Here is a 14401-nt window from a genome sequence, read left to right as displayed (position 1 = left end):
AATTTAAATACTTTCAATATATTGATAAATACATATCTATAAACACATGTCTGACTTTATGCATAAACATCAGTGAGTAGAATGAACATATTATAAAGTGGCACCTAGCTGAAGCTATATAGCTTACTGCAGTCAGTAAATAGGTATTTTTAATGAATTTTTAATTTCAAGTAAAGCAATTGTAGTTTTAATAGATCAAATTTTAAAAAACTAAGAGAAGTTTGCTTAAGACATAAAGTCAGGAAAATGGTTAGGATTTCATTCAAACAGTAGGTAGATGAACCTATCAACAGTTCAAGAGAAGATAAAAATACTTAAATCTGGAAAAAAAAAGCATTGAAGAAAATCAGTAATGTTTTAGTCAAAAGTCATAACATTCTATTTCACAATTTTAGTGTCATATAATTAATCTCTCTTCTGTTGTTTGAATTATTACTGTGAACTGATCTTTCCATTTAAATTCAGGTTAACATTAACCATTATTATTGATCTTTCCAGAGCTGTCCCTACCATTAGGCTGGCTATTCTCTTGGTTGTTTTTTGTACTCTTATTTCTGTGTGTCTGACATTTTTGTACTCTGATTTTTATGTGTCTGTCCCTTTCAGAACTTCTTGGAGAGCTGGTCTGGTGTTGGTAAATTCTTTCAAATTTTGTTTACCTAAGAATATTTTTTCTTTTCTTCCCATATGAGGGATAATCTTTCCATGTATAGTATTCTTAACTGAAATTTATTTTACTTAACACTTTGAATATATTACCCATTCTTTCCTTGCTTGCAATATTTCCAATGAGCGGTCTGCCTGATGGGATATCCTTGGAAAGTAACTTGATGTTTCTCTCTTGCTAATTTTAATATCTTGTCTCTGTCTGTGGTTTTAGTCAATCTAGCTATGATGTGCCTGGGAGAAGATCTTCTTGGGTTGATACTATGTGGGGTCCTTTGTTTTTTTGGGGTCTGGATGTTTGAATGCCTTGCTATGTTTGAAAAGTTTTCTTCCAGTATTTCATAGAATAGATTATCAATGCCCTTATTAGTTTCTTCACCCTCTGGGATACCAGTGACCGAGCTATCTGGGTGTTTAATGGTATCTAGTATTTCTTATATATTATTCTCACTTTTTTGGTTATTTTCTTAGTCTTTTTGGTGAAATTTTCTAGGTCGGAGGTTCTTTCTTCCTCATCTGAGATTCAATCTGCATGATCTAATCTGCTTTTAGTATTTTCAAGGGAGACTTTAATTTCCTATATTACAGCCTTCATCTCTAACAATTCCATTTGATTCTTTTTATGGTGTGCATTTCCTCTTTCTGATTTTGTGAGAACTTCCTCACCTCCTGGAAATCATTGATTCTTTTCTCCTGCATCTTCATTGTCTCTCCTCTTTTGGATATCTGTTAGCTTTATCACTATGAATATTCTAAATTCTTTACCTGACCTTTACATGAGTTGCCTTGAAAATTGTCTGTGCAGGATAAGTTGTTGTTCTTTTCCCTTGGGGAAGAGATGGTTTCGTGGCTTCTCATATTTTTGTGCATCTATGGTGGTTTCTAGTCATCTGATGGACTACACTTTTTTCCTAATTTTTGTAGTTAAATCTGAGTGTACAGAGGTGTGCAGGAGAAGGTGCTCTGCTTTTTTTTTTTTTTTTTTTTTTTTTTTGCATTCCATTTTTTTTTTTCCCCTTTGTGCAGTAGATTCTGTAGGAATTGAGTATTTCTCTAACCCAGAGTAATATTGAGGTCAGGAGAGTAAAGTCTGGGCAGAGAATCTTCAGTTGTCCTAGTCCCTGAAAGGGGCCACTCAGAGCTCAAATGTAGATGGCTTGTTACTGACCTGATTAGATCTTGTGGTAAGGAGGGTGAAGTCTGGGCAGAAAATCTTCAGCTGTCCCATTACACATCTTTACAGTGTGCAACATGACTTTTCCCACATAGAAGAAATAACTTCTGACCTTGAAAACAAAAGTCTTCAACATAGAGCAAACCACCAAAGAAAGAATAAAAACCTAATAAAAATTAAAAAAAAAATGAGGATAACATATGGGAAATCCCAGACCCCATGAAATGCCCAAATTTCTATGTAGTGGGTATTCTAGAAGGTGAAGAAAACTTCTTTCATGAAATTCTACTGGAAAACTTTCAAAATCTAGAGAAACAAGGGGCAATTCAGACACAAGAACTAAAAAGAATTCCAAATAGAAGCAGTATAAAAAGCTCCTCCCCTAGCACATCATAGCCATATTGGTAAAATTCAAAGATCCCCAGTATCCTCAGGAAGAAAATTTGATGGCTGAAATAAAAGGGGTGATCAAAGAAGGATCATGGTGGATAACAGAACATAAAATTCTACTTCCCAGGCCACACAATAGGAGGCCATTAAGGCCTTATATGACGCTTTCACCCAAGGAGGGAAGCTACTCTGGCTTTGACAAGTTGTTTATAGAACATGTCCATATGCAGATGGTAAAACAGGTTTGTAGACCTTGCTCTATAAGTGCATATGATAACCCAGGGTTTAAGATGCCACCCTTGCTAGAGCCAGTGTAGTGGCAGAACTCTTATCCAGAGGAAGATTGGCAGATAGACTTTACTCATATGCCATCTTGCTGAGGACTTAAGTGCATCTTAATTTTCATAGACAACTTTACAGGCTGGGTAGAAGTTTTCCTTACCCATACTGAAAAAGCAACAGAAGTGGTGAATTCCCTTTTAAAAGAAATTAGTCCAATATTAGGGCTACCACATAGTCTACAAAGTGATAATGGCTCCTCCTTTATATCACAAATAACATTAGGTGTAACCAAGGCTTTGCAAATAAAATATTTTCTGCATTCTGACAGGAAACAACAATCTTCAGGAAAAGTGGAAAGAGCCAATTAGCCCTTAAAGCACAGTCTCACCTAATTTTGTCAAGAGACATCTGAACCCTGGATCTCTATACTCCCAATGGCTCTTCTGAGAGTACGTAATGTCCCTAAGGTCAAGCTCAATTTTAGCCCTTATGAAATGCTATAAGGTAGATCCTTTCTCCTGACTGATTTGCTTCCAGATTCTGAAATGGCAGGTCTCATAAGACATAGCACCAATCTGAGTCAATTTCAGACAGCCCGAAGGGAATATGGTGCCTATGTTCCGCCTTCCCCTGACGATAATGCTTAATATACCCAAAAAGCCGGGAGACCAAGCACTGATTAAAACTTGGAGAGAAGAAAATCCCAATGATCAATTGAACCCTAAACAGAAGGGCCCTTTTCAGTCATCATATCAACCTTTTTGGCAGTAAAAATAGCAGAATTAGATAGCCAAATTCATCTCTCCAGGGTGAAGGTCGCATCCCTTTCATTACAGAAAAGCAAAACTGACAACAGCAAACCCCCCGCAGAAGAAACAACTTATGCCTGTGAGCCACTGGAGGATTTGGGACTTCTCTTGAAAAAGAAATAGACACCCACTTGTGGTAAGTATTGACATGGGAAACTACAACAGTTCTTACTCTCTTGTTTATATGTGAACAATATCATACAAAGAAACAAACAATCAAAACAAAAAACAAAAAAAGGCCATCTATTGAATAACTGTTAGACACCATAGACACCAACTATTTATATACAACCTTAGAAGTGACCCATAAATTCTTAAATTCCTCCAACCCGATTTTGGCTAAGGACTGCTAGGTTTGTTTATCCTCATCCTCAGTTCAATATGCAGTTGTCTTTATTCCTATTTGTCCCCTAGCACAATGACTCCTCATCCCAAATATAGGGAAGGCCCACCTTTCCAGTTAATAAATATATAGGACCCATAGGATTTTAAAATAACTCAATGGACTAAGAACATGTTAATAGGAAATGCAGTTAATTAATCTTCTTCCTTTGGGAGCCTTCTTAAATATCCTAACCAAGTTTATCTCTTCTTATTTAGAGGCTATAATATTCCAAGTGTCCATACAACAGGGACACCAGTCCCTTGAATCCACTGAATCATACTACAGGTCATCCAACACTAAAGACAACCTTCTCAACCACACACCTTGTGACTATTTCAATGACCTATCCCTGATTCCGCTCTCCTACCTAGGTCAGGGAGGTGAGAGTTCCATAATTCCCCAATAGAGAGGACAAATGCCCCTTCCAGCACAAAGCAGTTACAAAAGACAGACTATCCACCTTAACTCCCCAGAAAGATTTATGGGTTCATGTCTCTCAGGGGAAAATGAGGAGGGAAGAAAGCTAGAGAATGAAAACAGTAAAAGGACTGGAACATCTGCCTATATGACTAGATAGAAAGACATCATCAAGGCAGAAAATTCCCCACTTGAGGTAATTTGGGTTAAAGATTTTCAGTGCAGGATGTCTAGCTGACAGTAAAAAAATAAGTAAATATAAATAAATAAATAAAGACACTAATAGGTAAACAGGCATTGATACATTCTATATGATCAAAGTTATTCTTCCTTTAAGTATCTGAAAAGTAATTTTTTAGGATGAACAATTAATATTTTATAATCTATTATACAATTCAGAATGGTAATATTGTTGAGAAGAGTTTTTCTTTTTCCTTCTTTTCCCTTCTTTTCTCTTTCTTTCTTTCTTCTTTCCTTCTGTCTTTCTCTTTCTTTTTAAATTCAGGTTTTTGTCATAGGGTGTGTGCACTCACCAGAAAGCAGAGAGACAGAGAGAGACAGTGAGAGGGGAAGAGAGAAATCCAACCCCCAGGGTGCGACAGTGAGATGGAAAGAGAGAAATCCAACCCCCAGGGATGGACATGCTTCATTTTCTTCCTCTCTGTTCTCCTCCTGGGATTTTGGGCATGCATGTAGACATGCCTAGTGTGATTCTCATGCTACCATGTTCGGGACTCAAACTGAAGATGGCTATGTGGGCATCCAGTGCCTTAACTAACACACCACCTGCTGGCCCCAAGTTTCTAAACTTTAAATTTCTGTTTTGTTGTTGTTTTTATATTTTATTTCATAATTTTTATCTACACATAATTGTTGCACTTCTTTGTGGGGTATAATATGGATTTTTAAAAGCAAAAATTCTCAAATTACTAGGTTTGCTCAACCCATGTTCATTAGGAATGATTATCTAAATAAAATCAAGTTATGCTTTTGTCTACACATATGTCTCAACACATATGCATTATAAAATGACTGAGAATAAGGAAAAAACAACAAACTATTGGAAAGAATTTTTTATGTTCTTTTTATGTCTTTTTACATTGTCCAGATTTAGAGTATCACTTTCAATTTGAATGACAGAGCTAATAGAATTAGGCTTAAATTCCAAAATGCTTATGGACTTCCTTTAGAAATAAGCCTTTTATCAGACCCTGAAATTTTAAATATGTGAATGACATATAAAATCCGTATCTTTTTCTGAAGCGGTTTCTATGCTTTGTAAAATTTGTGTAAGTGATAGTTTACAGCTATTTACCCTCAGTATTCTTCCTTAACAATCAGATAAAAGCAGCACATTCTCATTGCTAGGATCACAAGTGTATATCTTTTTGTGCATAGTTTTCCAAGCGTGGAGTAGTTCAAGAGGTTTTTCTTTCTTGTTTAGAAGGATGACACTGACAAGATTACACATTAAAATGGCATAGAGGCAAGTAGTACTTCTTTGAAGTGGACTGCTTGGGGGAAAAAAGTATTAATGATCCTGTTTGAACACCAACTTTAAAAATGAGGGGAAAAAATCACATTTAATGAAATTGTTATGTAAGCATTATTATTCAAAACCCCTAAGTTCAAATGTAAGTGTAACATTACTGTAGTATTAATAGCTGGTCTGTACATTCTGTGAATTTAAGCATCTCAAATACATCAAAAGGGAAAGGCAGATACACTGATCCAATTTTTACTTAAAAATTCTCTTCCCCTATCTACATCCGGTAACCAAATGGCATCTTTTCAGACAGTATTGCAATACATGATAAATGTCTACATTGGATTCATGAATGTTTTTAAAAATGATTTGTTTATCCTATTTGTAGTTTGGACTGGGTACATGAACCTGACTTTTCTGATAATGATAATGTCCTTTTATTGCAAATAAAGCTTAATCAGCTTTTATTCCTATACAGTTTTATTCGCTTCAGAAAGTGAGTAGCATCCATGTGCTTATCATTTAGAGAAATAGTCTCAGCAGTTTCTCTTGAGGTTTTACTGACTAGAAAAGGAGTTTTATAAAAGGCTCTGGACTTTGAGGCAAAACAATTGGCATTGTCTATTATGCCTGGATAAATGTTTGTACTTTATAACAGTTTCCTAGCATTCTCTTTTTAAACAATGCCTAGTCTTAAAATCAACATTGCACTCAATGATGCTTCTATTTTTGTTTTCCTTGATCAGTACCAGGGGAAGAGAATATAATGGGCCCTTCAGAAAGACTTTTCAGGGTGACATGGAACTCAAGGGAAAGCTAATCATCTGATTCCAAGGCAGTTTAAATTCTTGCTACCCAGTCCACTTCTGTAAACAATCGGTGTCTGATGAGTGCCCAAAGGGCCCAAACATTGACTGCACATTGCTGCTTCGTTTCCAAGAATAAAGCAGTACACACGTACAAAGCATGTGAGACAAGAACTAGCCCATCCTTTTGCCAGAGCTCAGATGAAAAAAAAAAAATGAAACAGAATGTAAAACAGGTTATAGATAGGAATATGGGTACTAACTTGACTTTTTTAATGCAAGGAGATATCCAAAAGAAAAATATATACAATTGTGTTGAATAAGAATATATATTATACTTTATAGTAAAGTAGTAAAAATAGATTTCACTTAGGAACTATTGCAATAGCAGAAAAGAAACCTCAGTATAAAACTGGTTTCAGGGGGCCAGCAGGTGACATGGTGGTTAGGGGTGTTGGACTCCCATATGGTTGACTGTGGTTTGACTCTCAGGCCTGGCGGCTGTCTTTCTCACTTTCTCTCTCTCTCTTCCCCTCTTAGGTCAAATTAAAATAAATAAGATGAAGTAAAATAATTAAAAAAAAAATGAGCCTCAATTCCAAATGCAATAAGGAAAAGTGGGATTTTGTAGCCAAGGAATAGAGTAGGGTAGGAGGATCAATAAATGAAATTATGAGGGTCATATGGTAGTTCTATCTGTAGATTTTTGAGGAATCTCCAAATTGTTCTCCATAGTGGCTGGACCAATTTACATCCCCACCAGCAGTGTAAAAGAGTTCTCCTTTCACCACACCCCCACCAACACTTATCATTTTCTGTTTTTTTTGTTTTTTTTTTTAATCTTAGACATTCTGACCGGGTTTAGGTGATATCTCAATGTAGTTTTGATCTGCATTTCCCTTATGATGAGGGATGTGGAGCATTTTTTCATATGCCTTTTGGCTATTTGTATGTCATCTTCAGAGAGTGATTTTTTCAACTCCTCCGATCTTTTAATAGGGTTGATATCTTTTTTCCAAACAGCAGTTTGAGTTCCTTGTGTATTCTGCTTATCAGACCCCTATCTGATGCATAATTAATAAAAATATTTTCCCATTCAGAGAGCTGTTGATTCACACTAATTACTGTGTCTTTTGCCATGCAGAAACTTTTTAGTCTGAGTCCGGCTGAGTGAAGCAAGCCAGGTTATTAAGGAGAGACACTGTATGTCCCCACTTAATATAAACTGAGTGTCTGCACTCTATAACTGAAACTGATTGACCTAAGGTTGTAGAAACACAAGAGATGGGGTTTAGTGCCAGAAGTGGAGTGTGTGGAGAAGAGGGACCTAAGGAAGGACATTTGGAAGAGGGATATGGAGACAGAGCATTGATGGGATGGGGAGGTGTGGTCTTATTGGTGGAAGATATTCTGATCAACTAGACTGGTGAGAAATGTTCACATATTGAAATGTTCACTTTGTAAGCTAAATAATATGATTGATTATATAACAAATTAAAATAAAAAAGTGAAAAAAAAGAAATTATGAGGAAATATCACAGGTAAGGGTGATTCTACTTCTATTTATTTATTTATTTGGAGAGGTTTTTGCTATAGGGCATGTGCGCTCACCAGAAAGACAGAGAGAGACCGAGAGACAGAAAGCAAGAAATCACCCCTCTGGGTGGATGGCCACACCACAATCCCTTCTACTCCAATCTCCTCTTGGAATCTTGGGCACGCACGCAAACACGCCCAGTGTGAGTTTAAGCCACAAGGTCCAGGATTTGAACTGTGATCAACTACATGAGAGTCTAGAGACACAGACATTACACTAACTGCTGGTCTCCTGCTTATTTATTTTTTAAGAGAGATTTTTTTTGCTATAGGGCACAAGTGCTAATCAGAGAGACAGAAAGGAAGAAATCACCCTTTGGGAGGAGGGATGGCCATGTCACAATCCCTTCTCCTCCATTCTTTCAGGATTTGGGGCACACATGCTCAGTGTGTATTTTAAGTCACCAGGTCTGGAACTTGAGCAGTGATCAACTACCTGGGAGTCCAAATATGTAACCATTATGCCATCCACTGATCCCAGGGGCATTCTGCTTAAACTGACCTAAGAAGATTCTTGTTGAAGCAGACCAGGGTGATCAGATAGCAGCAACAGGGATGCTGGCTTACTGACTTATTCCACTATTGCATTAGTAACAGAAATACTGAGATTGGGTGATTTATACAGAAATAGGGGTTTACTGACTCATGACTGGAAAATCCAAAGGCATAAGGTTATCATTAAATTGGCAAACAGAGGCTGACATGATGGCGGGCATGTGAAGAGAGAGGCTGAAGCCTTTTTTTGTTTTTTAGTAAGAACCAGCTCTTGGAGAACTAACTTCTCTTAAGACCTACAACTCACTGGATCAAGAGATATAACATTAATCTGTTCATGAGAGTGATACCTCCATGATGTGATCACCATGATCCAAATTGCCACCCACTAGGCTTTACGACCTTCCAACAGCAAATTCCAAACTATAAAATTTTGGGGGACAAAGCATTATCCAAATCTTAACATTGACTTAGGACAATTTTTGTTGAAATTAGGTGATAGAGGTTCAAAATAACAAACACTGAAGCTCAAGACTTAGAAGGCTTAGAAAAGCCCTACTAGAGCCAGCTGGTGCTATGGTTATTATGGTGGCTGGATCCCACGTCGTTGACTGTGGGGTTCAAATCACATACCTGGCAGCCTGAAAAAAGGCAAAAACATTCTGAGGTCATGTGCATGTGTCTGACAGGAAGGAGAAATAGAGGAGGAGGAATGGTAGTGTGATCATGCTCTGCAATGTGATTATGCTCTGCAATGGGTACTTTCTCTCTCCTTTCTCCCAGCACACGTCCCCTCTGGCAAATTATAAAAACAGAAAAGCCAAACTAGAGTCACATCAAGGAAAGAATCTTAGTTAGGAAGCATCAGAAATAAAATGCATGGTCCCTTAAAAGCATGGTGACTTGGAGGCTGAGAACTTCTCAAAAAAAGTAATTTATGCAGTCTAATTTTCTTATCTAAGTATTCCTTAATGTTTAAAAACACCTGCGTTTGTTGTTTTTTCAGTGATACAACATTTCAAAAGAGAATTACCAGTTTCATAGATTCCTTGCCCTTGAACCAAAATGAAATCCTTTAACAAAAAGCCTTTTGGTAGTGAATCACTAAGAGTGAATAGCTCAAGGCCTTGTTTAAAGAACCTTAATAATACCAAAAAGCAGAAGAGGATATGAAAGGAAAGAAAATCTGGACTAAGTATGGTCTAAAAAATTAATTTAAGACACTCTTTTTCCTCTTGCTTTTTCCAACAAAGCAATAACAGTTGGGAGTCTTTCACATGGAATTGGCTTCAAGCAGTCTGTGAAACATGGAGAGTGTAGTGAAAGAGAATTTAAACTCGAATTGCCTCAAAAACCTCTCACAGTACCATCCTTAATGACACAAATAACATACATTAATGACAGAATTAAGAAAGTTGAAGGAAAGAAATGGAATCTCTCATAGATACCCAGTCTCAGAACTGGAAATGTATGTTAGATGATGAGATCTGCATATTTCACCTCATCTTCCAAGGGACTGTTGAATATAGTGTGGTAAAAGGCAAACCTTAACGACAAAGTCTCTATTAAAATCCTCATTCTTTAAATTACATTTTTTCACTTTATATTAAAAGATTAAACTTCTTATAGTACTAAAAGCTAAGTGCTATATAAATATGCAAATATGGTTACAAATAAATAAAAGCATGCAATATAGTCATACTCCTAAGTGTACCTTCATACATCATATATGTATGTATGTATACACACATATATATCTATGTATACATGATAGTACAATAACACATTATTACATAGATATATACTATATGGCACATTTATAATAATGTGTATATAATAATATAGATTTGATATATAATATAATTATTTAAACATAATGTGCACATATATATTATGGATGTATTATATGTAACATATTTATATATAGCGTATATAAACTTATTTTTCCATTAGCAATAATCGCGCCTCAGATAAACCTCATTGGCTACGATACTGCCACTGTGCAAAGCTAAAACTTATTTTTTATATATTTTTAAGAATTATTTATTGGGACCAGCAGATGGCATAATGGTTGTTGTATTATTGGACTCCCACATAGTTGATCATGATTCAAGTCGTAGACCCAGAGGTTTGAGACTTATGCCAGGCACGTGCATGCTCAAGATCCTGAGTGGAAAATGGAGGAGAAGTGACTGTGGTGTATCCCACTTAGGGGGGTGATTTCTTGCTTTCTGTCTCTCTGTCTCTGTCTCTCCAGAGAGTGCATGACCCTATAGCAAAAGAATGATTTATTTAACTTTATTCATCATCATGATTATTATATTTTAGTTTGCTATAGGGCACATCCACTCACCAGAGAGAGACAGAGGAAGAGAGAGAGAAAGCAAGAAAGCAAGCTGCCAGGTCTGGGACTTACACCATTGTCAACCATGTGAGAGACTAGTGCCTCAGCCACTATAGGCTACCTTCTAGCCCCTGTACATATATATTTATATTTTTACCAACATATGACAACTTCTTTCAGTTTAAGATATGCCAAATGACTTTTTATTATAATGGCATGAAATATGAGGCAGAAAAACTGAGACAGTCATGAAAATTCATGATGCAACCATTAACATTAATAGTCAAAATCAGAGTTAAGATGTCAAGAGCCTCAAGCTGCAAATCCACATATATCATCTTCCTTGATTAATTTTTGGACCTGTTATACACCACAATTTTGTTCTATTAATAGATCTAATTATTTTCCTTTGCTTATATCTGAAGGTAGTATAAAACAATCATAAGAAGCTGAAGTTTAGCATGGAACAGGGATTATGCTATCATATAATGAAATGTCAATAGGTTTTGCAATTTTCTAATTACTCAATATCTCCAAAATTCCCAGTAATAACAATAGCAAACACATACAGCACAGTCATTGTTTCGTAGTGTTTCATACCTTATATTAACTTATTACTCAAATCAGAAAGGCTAAATTATAACTTTACCTTTTTAGACTTATTTGGCTGACTCTCATAATTAAACTGACAAAAAACATATCGACAGGAGAAAAAGCCCACAAATTTATGTACTTATAAGTTTTATAAGATACAGGGGACCCTGTGAGAAAAAGAAGCCCCAAAGGAGTGGTAACATTATTTTTGGGAGAGGTTTTTGCTATAGGGCGTGTGTGCTCACTAGACAGAGAGAGACAGAGAGACAGAAAGCGAGAAATTACCCCCCAGGGGGGATGGCCACGCCACAATCCCTTCTCCTCCATTCTCCTCTCGGGATCTTGAGCATGCATGCACACGTGCCTGGCATGAGTTTTAAGCCACTGGGTCCAGGACGCGAACCGCAGTCGACTACATGGGAGTCCAGAGACATAACCATTACGCTAACTGCTGATCCCAACATTTTTTTTATTTTTATTTTTTTAGGTTTTTGTGCTCACTGGGGAAAGAAAGAAGGAAAGCAAAAAGTCATTCTCTTGGGGAAGGAGAGGGTGAAATGGCCACAACTTTTCTTCTTGGGATTTTAAGCATGTAAGTACACGTGGCAGGCGTGATTCTCAAGCTGGAAGATCTGGGGCTCCAACCATGGTCAGCCATGTTGGAGAACAGTGCCCTAACCACCATGCCACCTGCTGGTTCCTCTAAACATTTTTATACTAGTTCCAGCAAAGAGAGCCAATTACAGAAAAGTTACTAAAATATGTGGGTAGGCTATAGAAAGGTACAAATTGTTTTAACAAGATCTATTTTTAAAGTATTCTCTTCTCATCCTTGATAATAAGAATGTTACTTTCTTCTTGGTACAGTGAAGACGTTTTTTTAATAATGAGATTTTATCTCCTGCTTTTAGGAAGGAAAGAGGAAAAGAAGTGGTCAGAGTGCCCATCATGCACCTCTTTTTATATTTGTTCATTTCAAGTACCTTTAACTCAAAATAATACTCATGCCAAAGTGGCATATTTTGGAGTGGTGTATTTTGTCACACTTAACTCACTATAATCTATGACATCTTATAGTTGACACCAGTAATTATACTTTTCTCTCTTTCCAAACTTGATTTGTGCCTGTTAGGAGACAGTGTAGTGTGGTACAGTTTCTTATTACCAGGACAAACAATGCTTGGATACTCTTTCTTTTTCTTATTCTCCTTTTAAATCAATAAGCCAAAACATATTAGATATAAACTTTTTTAAAAACTACTAATGGATATATACACTCACGTGAGAGAAAGAAAAAGAGGTAGAAAGCATCCACCAATTGAAACACGATCATGCTGCAATCCCTTTTCCTCTATTTCTTCATCTTGTCAGGATTTGGGGCACAAAGGTCCATGGCCTGACATGTTTTTGAGGTGCTGGAGCCAGGATTTGAACTGCAGTTAACTATGTGGGGTCCAGCTCCCTTAACTATTAGACTGTAGAACTGGCCCCCGATATAAACTTTGTGGTTACAGATCTCCTTGCTCTTTTGTCCTAGAAAAAATGACTTCCTTTCTATTTCTTTAAGTCATCCAGCAGCCTCAGGGTTTCTACTTGAACTGTTCCTTGCCTGGATTCCCAGATAACATCAAGGCTGCTTTGCTTAATTAACCTACTCAGTTCATGGATTAAATATCACCTTCTTAGTGAGATTGTCATCAACTTCTTAGTGACATCTTCATTAACTACTCTATTTGATTTTATTATTTTATCAATTTTATTTTATTTGTAGAGATTTTTGTCTTAGGGCGTAGGTGCTCACTGGAGAGAGAGACAGAGACAGTGAGAGGGAAAATGAGAAATGACCCCGCCCCCCCCGGGAGGATTGTCATGCTACAGTCCCTTCACCTTCTTTCTCCTCAGGATTTTGGGCATACACACACACACACACACACACACACACACACACAGTCACAAATTCGATGTAACCACTATACCATTTACTGGCCCCACCCTACTTGTTTTTAAAATGTAACCCTTGAATGTTCTTGTCTCTTCCCTAAACCCTATTTTACTTTATAAATTGCTACAACTATCTCACATTCTATGATTTTTAAAAATTTTTTTTGTTTTAGCTTGCTACAGGACTTGCGTGATCCCTAGAGAGAGACAGAGAGGTAAAGATACAGTGAGAAATCACACCCTGGGGCAATGGCTATGCCATAATCCTTTCTACTTCACTTTCTTCTTGGGATTTTGGGTACCCACGCACATAGGCCCGGTGTGTTTTTCAAGTCGGCAGGTCTAGAACAAATCCTGGACTTCAATGGTAGCTATTCATATTTATTAAAACAGAATTCTCAAACTCTTAAAAATATATCTGCAAACTCTTTAGGAGAAGCACTGGCATGAAACTTAACTGCTTGGACTTCAGGTTTTACAAACTTTGTACACATCTTGACTCTGACACTAGCTCTGTAATATCTGGCCGTTTATCAAACCTCTCCAAGCTTTGATTTCCTCCGTAGACCAGATATGAAAATTTCACATGATTACTAGGAGGATGAAATAAAGCAAATTATTTGACTATGATATTTATTATTTCATTATAGTATAATATTTAGCTTTTTTTTTTTTTCCAGAAAGGCTCATTATGATCCTCTTGCCTCAGCCATCCAGCTGACACTACAGCTGAAAGTCAATATGCCCAGCCTTTAGGTTGGACTGTGATTCAAAACTCAGCCTCCCATGTAGTCTCATGCAGAGTTTAGCAGCTTGGCAGTGCAAGCATACCACTGAGCTGGGCTGATTCTTTTAGTATTTTTTCCCTCTTTTTTTACAGATGAAATTTTAGGTATTTATTGTGTATGATATGATGCATGATGTTTTGAAGTATATATACATTTGGAAATGGTTAAATTTACTAGTTAATATGTCTCACAGAGTTTTCATGTTTGTGGTTAGAACACTTGACATCC

At 36.7% G+C, this 14401-nt stretch overlaps 1 non-coding gene across 1 annotated transcript; it reads right to left on the bottom strand.

Moving 5' to 3' along the window:
• Nucleotides 1-10369: 10369 nt before the first annotated feature.
• LOC114008978 (U4 spliceosomal RNA) lies at nt 10370-10516 on the bottom strand. Its single transcript, XR_003550462.1, has one exon. It is a non-coding gene; the product is annotated as a U4 spliceosomal RNA (small nuclear RNA).
• Nucleotides 10517-14401: the final 3885 nt, after the last annotated feature.

Source organism: Tupaia chinensis, unplaced genomic scaffold, assembly GCF_000334495.1.
Source record: "Tupaia chinensis unplaced genomic scaffold, TupChi_1.0 Scaffold000423_1, whole genome shotgun sequence".
NCBI lineage: Eukaryota > Metazoa > Chordata > Mammalia > Scandentia > Tupaiidae > Tupaia > Tupaia belangeri.
The sequence above is the reverse complement of the archived record's forward strand: the minus strand, read 5'-3'. Positions and strand labels throughout refer to the sequence as shown.